Genomic DNA, 13,308 nt, shown 5'->3' with positions numbered 1-13,308 from the left:
ATGCACTCTTTAGAGGGGAAAACATGTGCATTCCTAGACACTTTTGCGAATTATTGGAAAACTGTGGCAGATACGGAAACGGTCCAGTACGGCAAAAAACTTTCTAAATTGAACAGGGAATTTAAATTTCGTGAAATGGACGGCCTTGTCGTGCGACACAAAGTTCGAGGTTGTAAAATGAATCCCAACCCCCGAAATGGTACCACCCTTTATATTTTGGCAATAAAGTGAGAATCAAAGTCATGCAAATTATGAAACGAGGCGATCGTAAAGAAATTCTACCTGATATCGTAAAATTTGCAGAAATTGTAAAATAACGTTTAAAAATATTTTAAATTAAAAGACTCTGAATTCCAGTAATGAAGGATTTATGGAATATAATTTGTATGGTTCATTAGTGTAATTTTTGATTGAAGATTTTTGATTTTGACCACTTAATGTTGGGTCACCTTTTATAATGTTCTGTGAATATAAATACTAAAAATTTTCGTTGTAGAACGAAAATTTGTATTTTAAAATAGCGGAAATCCTAAATAAACCAACTTCTTGTTACTTCAAATTTTAAACACCTTCTTAACAATAAAACATAAAAAAGTCATTCCTGAGCACTCGAAAATAGGAATTTCAGAGTATTTCATACATTTTAGATAGACCTTCCATACATTTCAGTTAACTGTTAATTTTCATTTTGGCACCGAAACGTTAAAAAGGATGTTCGTCCCAATTCTTAGTAAAGGGTGAATGTTATTCTCAATTAGTTTTAATTGAGACTAGTGTGCAATTTCACCCTTACTTGTATGTAAGGTCTTATTTTCAAATAGTATAAAAGCAATAAAAATCGAGGCTTATCATTCTTCTGACAATATCTAGATTTGCATTAATGGAAAATAAAGAAGTGATTAGCATGTCCCTGCGCAATAATTACTTATTAAGGACATTAAGCGGTATAAACAATGTTTTGTAAATTTGTCATTTTCGAAGATAAAGAGTTGTAGATATATATATCTACAACATACGTAGAGGACCAAAAGCCCAGCATAAATTTGATAAAAATTTAAAGAATTACTTTTCACAATAACACTGAAACGCGTCCAGTATTGTTTTTATCTGTAAATTTTTTGACGTAACAGAAATGTATATAAGATTACCCATGTAGTAAATAAATATTCTCTTAAATTTTTCCCTATGGCACCCAATACATATCATCATATCTGAGTCTTTTGAGAAATTCTGAACATGTTTCATGTAACATACCCATGACTAAATTTAACAGTTTTCGAAAAAAATGACAAAAAATAGAAATAGCGATAGAGCTATCAGTACTTAAAAAATAACAACACAAACTAATATAATCTAATTTATTAAATGTTGGAATTGGGTCACGTAGATTTCATGACAGTGAGCAAGCTGCAATTCAAATTCTTAATGAATTTTTCTTATCATTCGAAAAGACATTTATTACGGTTCTTGAGCAATTTTATTTTTTAACTGTTATATACATATTGTTGGTCTTATGTAAAGAAACCCTATATTTCAGGTAACTCCATAAAAAAGTCCATAAAAGTGACGTCAAGCGATCTAGCAGTCCACCCTAATCGCCATATTGCGAAAATATTTCAATAACTCTTGAATTTAGACATGCATATGTTACATAAAATATATTCAGAATTACTCATATAACAAAAAAAAATCATAGTACTAATAGGTGCTTTTGCATGTTCGTAACAGATAAATCCTTCTATATCTAACGAATTTATGTAGGACTTTTAGACCTCTATATATGTTAATAATGTTCAATTAATTCTTCCTTTAGGTTCGTTATTGTGCAAAATACATGACTTTTTAGATCCATCCTATATATAATTGTAGAATCTATAACTCTCCAAATTTTGGAATATCCTGAATAAACGGTAATCAAAATCAATTTTTCGAGACCTGTCGTTGGCAATACAAATTGCTGATCTATTCTCTTCAAAGATGCTGGCAATTGTTCGTTGGTAAATGCCAGATCATGTCAAAATTAAAATTGTAAGCTTATGAAGCCTCAACCTCAACAGCCTGACTTAACTGACGACTCTGACACATTTTGCTGTTTTTGCCCATTCCAAGATCAAATAAAAAAAAAAAATCTAATTGTTGAGTTTCTGATGTCGGTTGTCATTACTAAAAATCGGAATTTACAAATCCGGTCAAAAGAGATTTTTTGACTATTAATCCTCCGTTTTCACATCAACAATTTATAGGATTTTTTTGTTGCTTTGTTGCGCATTACGGAGACTTATAGCGATGTACATAAACTTTTTGCTTCAACTGTAGCAACTGATAAATTGACCCATTTAATCTGTAGTTAGGGATGTCCCGATAAAAAAATATTCTCTTTAATTCAAGAGTATCGTGTTTCTAAAATCACATTCTTTTACTATGGAAATACATAAGTGAAGTTGGGCCTGCCTCTTTCTTAAAAATAACGTAACTCTTTCCCACAAAGATCGAATTTCTATAGTGGAAAGTTCTACAAGCTTGTGAAAATTTACTGGTTAATTGGTCCAGGTACGCAATGAATCATTGAACGATTGCTTAGCTTGTTCTCATAAGATTCACTTTTATAAGGAGAATGTTAAGGAATTCGTTTCGTTAAACTTAGTTGAATAGTGTCTGGTGACTACGAAAACATGAAAATTAGGTTTGACGTGACGAATGAGAGTGGTGCTTTTTCTTCGATTTCTATGCTTTTTATTGAAAGTCTCTCCGAATTTTACAACTGTTCTACTGGCAACATTCAAAAGTATAACATTGAAAGAACGGTCAGAACTGCCCAAAACGAATTTCTAGGGACAAGGGTGAGGAAAAATATATATGTATATACATACTTTTTCTTACCTTTTTCCTCAAGACCACTTTGAAAATCTAAATGGTGTTGGTAAAAAAAAAATTCTTCGTCTCTGTACCTATTTTTACTGCAAATAAATATGGAATGGAATTTTGAGCGACATAACTTAGACCAAAAAAGCAGTTACCCTGATTCTCACTTTGTTTAAATATAATTTTAAAGAATTTGTGTTGTTAAGCTGTTGCCTCTTACCTTGCCTGCTGTCTAACATATCGATCGGTTATTGAGTTCATCACCTTAAGGTTAGTTTAGGTTAGTTCAGATTAATTACTGTTGTTCCAGCGTTTCACCTCATATAGTTGTCATGGGTCGTTGGCAATAGCATGTGAGTAAGTCCTATACTATTACCCAGAACAAGATCTCACCAACCAAGATTTGGTGTGGGTAATCGATTATTTTCTTCAACCTCTATAAAAAAAAGTTATGTCGAACTTGTCCCCGTCAGAAGTAATTCTTTTCCGGGGTTGCTGGCGAATGTAAAGTGAATCTCGAAGTGTTCTAGTAGGTAGAAGCCCGGGGCGACTTGACCACGACACATTTGGCCACAACGTTGCCGGGGTTGTCGGGGAGGGGAGTGCCCGGAGGTAAATCCCACATTACTTGTTCGCCAAAAGACCAGACCAGGAGTCTTAGGAAGATTTCACTTTGTGAGAAAAAAACGTTATGTAGCCTTCCATATCGCCTATCTAAAACTTTAGCAACTGCAATACTAGTGAAACAAGAAAAATTTCAGGAAGAGGAAAAAGACCCAATTATTTTAGATGTAAGTAATACTATTAAACTTTACGAAGTACCAAGTGCAGCGATACAACTCCCTAGATGTGGAAAAATGAACGAAGTGTCTCTTCTTCAAACAGGTGCAGAGGAACCGTGGCTCCCTTAAGATGCCTACAAGTGATACAAGAATCTTTCAGATCTGAAAAATGTGGAAAGATAATCTACAAAGCAAAATTTTTCACTATGAAGTGAAGGTCATGGCGAAGCAGATGTTACATAATTTGCGGTATGATGTTGATTAGATTTTAGGCAAATTTTATTTGGATGAAAACATCTTTCTTATTGTTTCAGGTGACGGGCTGCAAACGGAAAAAATGGCAGAAAGTGTACCAAAATTTATCCGAAAGAACTGAAGGTATTTATAGCAATTTTGACCATAATACGCGAATAGGACGAAAAAATGACAATGGTTTCTTTTAAATCTACGCTTTTCCCGTTTGTTGGCTTCATTCCCTCCAACACTTTTAAATGACGAAAGGACCCCTCACTATACTATTTTTTCTCTCAGGCCCTCCCTTCATAATTTCCCTGATGCATTTCGCTGATGCTTTACCTGACATTTTTTATTAAATTATACCCGAATACGTCCCTGCCTAATGGTAGGGGACCCCATTTCAAAGACTTCCTACCACAGAATACCTAAATCTGGGCGCTCGCAACCGTCCACGATATCATGCTTCGCATGGGCCTCGTTTAAAGAGATTAAAGATAGCTATCTCTCTTCCGGGGTGACACGTTTCACTTGGTTGTTGCGGTTGATTTTCCTCCTTTGCCATGAAGTATGTTTCTAAGAGCTCCCGATCAAGTATCTACTTATGGAGATAGCGTATTTTGTATTAGAGCGAGAAAGTTTGCCTTTCATTGGAACTCTAAATATTAATTGTAAGCGCAAATCGGTGGTTTTGAGTTGTTCCAGGTAGGCAAATTTATACATAACGTCATAGAACCAAAGGCCCCATTTCCGCGTTGTTCACCCACAAGAACTCAACTCTTTGTAGGTTAAGCGTTGCATAAGTAATAATGTAATTCATTGCAAAATTGGCAAATATTATGTGGCATTTCCGTGTTACTTACCCAACTCTTAAACGTCGTTTTGTACTAAAAACAATATTCTGAGATGCAAATACTGCTCTCAAGCTCGACCGATCTTCCTGGTTTCAATTAACTGTCGTGGATTAAGGTCAGGGATAAAAAATACATTCACTATTATAGGAATTTTTACCTTAGCAATCTCATCTTCGGACTCTTCCTGGTTACTTCCTTGTTACCGCAATGAACCAACAAAGGCGATTACTTATTATTTCGATTTACTTTGCTTGCGACCACAGACAAGCGGGCAGTATTTTAATTAACAGCTATTTGAACCGTTTTAATTTCATTGAGTGACCACCCATCATTCGAGATGGGAGGCGATACCGTAAATTTTAGGATAATTGAATCAAACATTTAATAATGAACTAATGAAGGTAAATAAATGGCCAATGTTTTATGCGTGTCTTTGTCGAACATTGGCGTTTTACAATAAGTGGGACAAAGACGAGGAGAATTGGGCAACCATTTTTATTCCTTTTCGCAGAAAAATCAACTCAAAGATGGTGCAGATTTAAGGGGATTTTAATCGAGTTAAAAAGAGAGGAATATCTCATAAAGATATATCCGGAATCGCTTCATTTCCGTAATGCTGTGTGTTGAAGTTATCAGAGTACATCTAGAAATTCCAGGGGCGTGCCCGCGGGGCTGGTCGGAATTTCACACAAAGACGGTGACGCCCAGGAAATTCAAAAACTTATGTAATTCGCAAATAAGGAATTTTAGAGGGGACATCTCCAAATCACGTGACTGTAGTTGAAAACGAAAAATGGTGGACGTTGTCTGCCTGTCTGCGTCAAACAATGACGATCCGCAGCGGATGTGACGAAGATAGTCGTGGACGGCCATTTTTCAGCGTCTTTGGAGAAAAAGTGTTTTAATCGCCTGCTCTGAAATGTTTACCAACGCATTTCTATAACTTAGCGTCAAACCCCTGTTTAGCCATTTTTACCGCCAAAATATCAAGTTTCTCACGATCCTCCTGCATTGTTCCTTCCTTTTCTCAGTTGCTTAACAGAAAAGCAAATGTATTGACACACTTCTTAGACGTTTCGCCAACAAAAGATTGAAAAGACCAACGCACTGGTCCTCGGGACACACAATTGCATCAGAATCTTCACCAATAAATCCAAACACAATACTCATTTATCACCTGTCATATCAAAGAAACACTGCGTTCCCTTATTGGCGTCTTAGATTGGAGTGTTTATCAGGTGGAGAATTGATTATAGTAAAGATTTAAGGAAGGATGTTGGCCGCATGGAACGCACCTCTCTGACCCACCAATTTCTAAGGGTGTAGGTATACATGTGCGTCTTTAAAGATGCATTTCCTTGAGACGTAGCAGGCCTTAAAATCCAAACCGTGGGAACATTCTGGCCCAAATCTTAGGGTGTACCCTCGATAATGGTTCTTAAGGAATCTCGTCGTTTTTCGGATACAAAGCGGGCAGTTTAATGCGATTTTACGCCCTGGCTTTTGATTGCTCCATTGCGCGGTGTACGACCGAAAACCACTGAATTGGATCTCTGATTTTTTTTTTTTGGTAATTTTTTTGTTTTGGTTTCGGGCACGTCTCAATCTCCAAAAAAGGACGAGGATGTGTGTAATCTGATGACGTCAGTCGGCTCGAAACGTGGAATGCGAAAAGTATGCGTGGAGCGGACATGCCAAGTCTGTTCCATGAATCTTCGCTTATAATGATTTCGAGGTACGTTCTAGGATGTTGTTTCGAACCGCGTTCTCGCAGTTAAAGATTGGGTGGTAGCTGATGCTTTGTTTAACGAGAAACTCCCGGAAACCGGGCGAAGAAAATTTGTACGTGCGAGTTAAGTCCCCTCGCGTCTCTACGGATTTGAGGGCACTCGCTTGGATTCAAGAACGTAGCTCTGGATATCCAAAAACATCTCCGGTCCACTGAAGTCAACAGAGCTCGGAATATATTGGCACAGTTTCAACGACAGCACTTCCTTCCTTTATATGATAATTTTAAATATTTTCGTACTAACAAATAGAAATGGTTTTGATGGGGCGCGTTTAAAATTAGTCCGCCGGGACGCGGATGAATCACTTGCGTTCCAATAGAGAGAGAGAGATTCGTCGAAAATATTTATGCTTATGTCATTTTTTCGGTTATTAGATTAGTCACTTAATTAGGTAGCTAATATTGGATTGTTTTCTCCTTCAATGACGACTCATGAGTGCGATTGCGGAAAAGTGAATTCCAATCCAAACGAGCCGCTTTGTTGGACCTCTTCCTGTCTCAAGCATCGCGTAGTACCGAACAAAATCGGCCTTGACAACATTGAACGTAACAGCTGTGCTTCCTTATAATCGCAGCAAATAAACCGAAAGAGGTTTCGCAATCGTAATTTTTTATTCTGTTCAGGAAACGGAATAGCAAACGCTTTTGCGGAAGACCAACTTAAAATCCCTTCTGATTTGCTTTGGTCCGGAGGGTTGATAAAATGCGACACATGTGCGTTTAAATAAGTTGGGGTGGTTTAGAAAAAAACTGTCGCCTGTATATCAAACAGGTTCCCAGGGGGTGAGTTCCGTGACCCTCTTTTTTCCCTCCCGATCTCGCGTTAATGACGTACACGGGATGCAGACAGGAAATGCAAGTGTTAGTGATAAGCCATTGGGGGTTGCCAAATGTCTTATATAGTACGCACAGTTTCCACCTCTGCACGACTCTATGGCATGCGAAGCCATACAGGGTGTTTTGCAAGGAGAAGCAGATTTCAGGGGACGATTATGATCATGAAAAATAGTGTAAAGCGTTGGTTTGAAAAATGTAAGTTTATTAGGGACGCTCTTTTGTGGCGTACCCTGTATTATGAGAAATCGTGTCGCGAGTGCAAGCAAAAATTGTGGATATTTATTTCATCAATTTTTTCTACAATTAATAAATATGGAGGCGCTGCTTACAGGGCGTTCTGTGACGCGAGGAACATACTTTAGGAGATGGTGATACAGCTCGTTTCTATAGGAAACGTATAACATCAAAATATTATCTTTTAGGATAAAGAAGTATTTTTTTACAACACACAACAATCAATCAAAATTAAAAGAAAAAAATCGGAATAATTGATAATTAATGTCCCCTTTGTTCCCAAATACACGGTTTACTTCAACGAAATATATGCTTCATATCATGGCCATTCTCTTATAGAATTTCTCTTATGGAGTGACAGGATTACTATGCATATTTTCATTATCAATTATTCTATGATGTTGATAAGTGGAGAATACACTTTCGTTTTCAAGTGTCGTCAAAGGTAAGTGTCCACATATGTTAAGTCTGAGCTGCGCGGAGGCTACGTTCTTTACCAAATACAGGGTGTTTTTTTAATGAATAGTAAAAAATAAAATGGATGAATCATGAGCTTATTTTAAGGTGAAAACTTCACATAAAGGCATGTCCTAAATTGCTTTCATTTTGATTTGCAAGATGTCGAAGTTTCATTTTTTTTCTATTTTCTTTAATTTTTCTGTTATTTGTAAAGATAAATAACTCAAAATTGGCAGAAACAATGATTCTAGCATTACGGACAAACTGAAAGAACAATTATTTAAAATACTCTACAGGGTGTTACTTTTTTCGAAGTCGCTTTCAATGTTTTACATCAGAACATTTTTTATGACATTTTTAGGTTTTATTCATTAACTTTATTTCATTTCTTATGTTTTTTATCAACTTTTTTGTCTATTTAGTTTTTTTTTTTATTAGGAACAATAGGATTTTGGATTTTGAATTATAATCATAGTAATTGCTTAAAATGTCCGCCTCCTACCAAAATACAAGATTCTCCCCTTCTTCTCATAGACTGCCGGGCTCTGAAAAACTTCAGGTCTATTTCTAATTGTTTTACAAGTATTAACAATTTTTCAACAATTCACTACCTTCCCATTTTATCATATCTTTAGGTTAATCGGGATGAAGATGGTTAGATATTTTTGGAAATATCTGATAAACTATTATTCCTATTAAAAAAATGAAGTAGCAAAAAAGTTAATAAAAGACATAAGAGACTAATTAAATTTATTTAATGAAGTTGATTAATAAAATCCTAAAATGTGATGAGAAAGTTTTTATGTAAAATATTCAGCGAGACCACGAGAAAAAGGACCCCTGTAGAGTATTATAAATTATTGTTATTTCAGTTTGTTCATAATGTTAAAATGATGGTTACTACCAATTTTGAGTTAATTATCTTTACAAATAACAGAAAAATATATGAAAATTTAAAAAAATGAAACTTCAACACCCTGTAAATCAAAATGGAAGCAATTTAGGACATGCCTTTATATGAAGTTTTTATCTTAGAATAAGCTTATGATTCACCAATTTCATTTTGTACCATCCAGTAAAAAACACCTTGTACAGAGGTAAACCCATTTTTTCGGATAATTGCCATTCAGCCACATAGTCATCAGCCTGCCACTATGAAGTGGGTAACTATCAATTTGAAGGTTGAAAACAGCTAGAGATATAACATTTAAAACATTTGGAAAGTTTCTTGACTTTTTTGTACAAGATAGTCTTTGAAAGTGTGAATTTGGGGTGGTCTGAACGTGAACGTAAATACCCAGTCTATGGTTGTTCTAATCGGCTAACACGACCATGATTTATTTTTTCGCACGTTAAGTACCCATAAAATTAAATAGCAGTTTTTTCTTGATAAAAAAAAATCATGGTTTTATTTACTACTTCTAACGTTTTGGGAATGTTTTTCTTTCTAATTTAGTTGTCGGGTTACATCAAACCACAGTGCAAGTACTGCCCGAAAGTACATTTTTTTAGTTTTTCACAAGGTGTATCTAAACTTTTGCTATGTGAAAAAACAAACTATACATTTTTCAAACCGTTGAAAATGGGACCCCTATCTACATAACCGTTGTTGCTGGTATTGAGCTGCATAACCATCACCTAGGACATCTTCCTCTCGCCATTGAACACCCTGTAGACTAAACAAAATTTGAACCCTTTCTCTCTTCGAACGCAACAAGTGTACAACATTAAAAAAAAAAACAAATCGTAAAGTCTAATTTAAAACCATAATATTTAAAACAGGTGCTGTCGTCCTGTACACCTTTTAAGATTCCTTCCCTTGAACACTTGTTACGCTTCTCCCCCTTATCGGGTGACACTGCTCAGATTTTCAACGTGCATACATGTTCTTCTGGCCGTCCAGGGGCGTACCCGGCAATTCTGGGTTACGGTAACAAAAACTTAAATTGCTATTTCTTTGTATATGATACTACTTCCTTCCTGCCACGGTCTAGAAAGTGCCGGAATTGGAGCAGTATTGTTAGATGCACTTGTTACGTGTCCGTGGGCACCCGACTGCGACATTGGGTGCTTCCTTTGGTGCTTCCGCTCCTTGATTGCCTTACAGTGACAACTCATTTCGTTGATGTCATTGTCCATTAAAAAGAGAACGATAAACAGATTTCAAATCGCCATCAGCAGCAGATATTCAATTTCGCTGAATCTTGAATATGAGTGTTATTGTTCTCTTTATAATATGCATTGATAATGGCAATGTGATACCTTTGTATTAAAACAAACATTGATTTATGTGTTTAAAGTCTTCGTGCGGCATAAATAACTTTCAGGTGCTACTACTTAGGTTGAAGGATGCACCCAGATCTTAGTAAAAAATTCTGTAGACTAATTTAACAACAATATATCGTGTGTCTAGATCCAGATCTCTTATCTTTTTTCCATCTCCTCGTTCAATGACTGAGCACTGCAAATAATTGCGTGAATTTAGTTCGAATTGGTCCAGGTTCCTAGACGTAAGGCCGCCATGCGTTAGTGGCTCCACGACAAAATTTTATCGTAGGAGAGGCATTTGATACCGGCGCATAAAAGATGCGCGAATGTCATCTTCTCTCCGATTTCTCCGCCTCGGATTAGTGCCTCTTTGGTCAAAATTATGGAGAGCTTTTACTAAATCTTTGACGTACCACGACCTTTTAAAGTTCAGAAATTTCCCATATTTACATCTTCCATTTTAATTTTTGATTGGTGCCGGTTCTTACTTGAAAATTTTATCCTTTACGTCCATATTGTTGCTGCTTTTATAGCGCTTAATATACAGAAAGTCATTTGGTGTATCACAACGCTTTTAGAACCCGCAAAACTTTTAAATGATTTTATTTAGTTCTGTTTTTTTCACCATTTCTGATATCAAAATTGTACCCAATACGGGACTGGTTTACCATGCCTGTAAGGCAATTTTTCAAATTATGAACAACCATTACAATACTCAGTATACGTTTAATTATTGGAATATCACAGTCTTTTAAGATCCAGCAATCTATCAAAATATTTCCTGTTACATGATTTTGCACCATTGAATGTAATAATTTTTTCCCGAGAAAATGCGCAGTAAATATTTATTGTGCGAAATTTGATGATAATGTTTCAGGATCGAAACGTCGTAACTGATAATTGAATGCACAGGTGGATAGCTCAGAAAAGTTGACCTTAACAACATTATATGATATTTGAAAAATATTTTGAATTTCACAGGTATTTACAGTACTTTTTCGAAAACGCGAGTTTTTGGTTTTATAAAGAAATATATCAGAAAGTAGACAACGTAAACTATTTTCTTATTCTACATTATATTATATTATATTATATATTTTTTATAGCTTTCGAGATACCCAATACTGGGTGTACCAAATTAAGTTCACACCATTGTTAACTTTGTTAGAAGTAGAGATAGAACCGTAGTTTAAATTGCAAGGTGTTATATTTTCTCAGGCTGGTTGCGATGGTGATACTAGAAAAACAATTAGGCATCGCATTGTAAATATAATTTTTAAAAACTTTTATTTAATGGAACACTGTGTATATTTATAAGCGAAATTAAAACTAGTTTAATTTTAGACGGAAAACTTCAGTAAACTTTTTTCTAAATTAAATATTGTTTAATATATTGAGCTATTTCTATTTCTAATTGCACACGAGGCCGTCAATCAAATTAATTTAATCCAACAAGCGTTAAATGGCCAAAAGTATAAAATGTCAAATATAAAGCATTAGTTTGATAAAATAATCAATCTAAGTATTTGTGAATTCATAGTGTGTAGTAAATGTGCTGAAATCCTTTAAAATGCCTTTTTCCCACGAAAAAAAATGTGATATGCTAGAATCGTGCATAATACCTAACAAAAACATCCATTTTAGAAAAAAAGTTATTAAAGTTTTTTTGTAAAAAATTAATCGATGTAGCATTAATTTTGTTTATAAATTTGAACGGTGTTTCATTAAAAAAAAAACAGTTTCTTTTTCTTTCGTTTACAACGCCTTAATAAATTTTTTTCTAGTATCACTATCACAACCAGCCTAAGAAGATACGTATCTTTGCAATTCAAACCAGAGCTCCATCTCTACTAATAACAAAGTTAAAATGGTGCGCACTTAATTTGGTACACCCAGTATACAGGGCGTCCTATGATTAAGTTTCGACTCTGAAACAGTTTAATTTGCGTGCAAAAATAATTTCAAATTAGTAAATAAATATACGTCCTGATGCGTTCCCTAACGGAAATACGGCTTCTTAAAGGTGGTCCCAATGATATTGTATTTGCTAAATGGCTTCCAAACTGCTTAATAACTCAAATTTATGATATTTTGGTATTCTCACGATTTCGACTAGCTTCATCTAAATAAATATCTTTTCGAAATGGTTAAATCTGAATCGTGGACCTGCCATTGAGAGGGTGTGGATTACAAAAATAGTCATATTTTTTTAGTAGATGTGAATTTTATATTTTTTTGTTAAAAATATGTAAACCTATAGTTGTTTACACAAAAAAAGTACTGTTGAATAATACGTCTAACTCTCACCGTTTTCGAGAAAAATGCACATTGTCTTCAATAAAACACTGAAGTAGGCTTCGAAAGAAAAGCTAGTTGCGTAATATTTAACAGTTTAACATATTTAATAAATAGTTAAGTGATTTTTACTCGTCGAAATTTAATTTAGTGTGAATTATGGAACGTTTTACAAATAATGAACTAACTGATATTCACTTTATTTATGGTTACTGCAAAGGTAACGCAAGTGGGGCGGTACGGAAGTATCAAATGCGATATCCTTCCAGGGCAGTACTCCATCGAAAATTGTTTGTTACTGTACATAGATATTTAGTATAATGTGGTATATTTAAGCAGTGTCAAGACCAAGAAACGCCTCTTAGAAACTGCAATTTCGAACATGCATCAAATGTTATTGAAAACTTTTCCCAGATAGAATATCCCTAGATAGAAGATCACTATCCAATATTGCTAATATTCCTAAATCCACTGTAAGTTTTTAACACATCTAACGCAATTAAAATAAAACCAAATAGAGTCTGGAAGAATGATTCAAATGTAAGGACCTCACACTTTTAATTAACAGAAAGAGCAGGATTTCAAAGTTGAATGTATTCTATCATGAAGTGGAATTTTGCCACTGGATTTTGAACCACCAGCGTGCCTATAATGAAATGCCATGGTCCGATGAGACAACATTAAGAAGTAACTA

At 35.0% G+C, this 13,308-nt stretch overlaps 1 long non-coding RNA gene across 1 annotated transcript in view; it reads left to right on the top strand.

Annotated features, from left to right (window-relative positions):
* Nucleotides 1-2,627: 2,627 nt before the first annotated feature.
* The window catches only part of LOC136342969 (uncharacterized), a 28,111-nt gene continuing 17,430 nt past the window's right edge, over nucleotides 2,628-13,308 (top strand). The window contains exons 1-3 of the long non-coding RNA XR_010732721.1: nucleotides 2,628-3,653; nucleotides 3,748-3,893; nucleotides 3,959-4,022. This is a non-coding gene — a long non-coding RNA (uncharacterized lncRNA). The remainder of the gene's footprint in view (nucleotides 3,654-3,747; nucleotides 3,894-3,958; nucleotides 4,023-13,308) is intronic.

This window comes from Euwallacea fornicatus, chromosome 13 (genome assembly GCF_040115645.1).
Source record: "Euwallacea fornicatus isolate EFF26 chromosome 13, ASM4011564v1, whole genome shotgun sequence".
NCBI lineage: Eukaryota > Metazoa > Arthropoda > Insecta > Coleoptera > Curculionidae > Euwallacea > Euwallacea fornicatus.
Note: the sequence above shows the minus strand (reverse complement) of the source record. Positions and strands in the feature narration are given on the sequence as shown.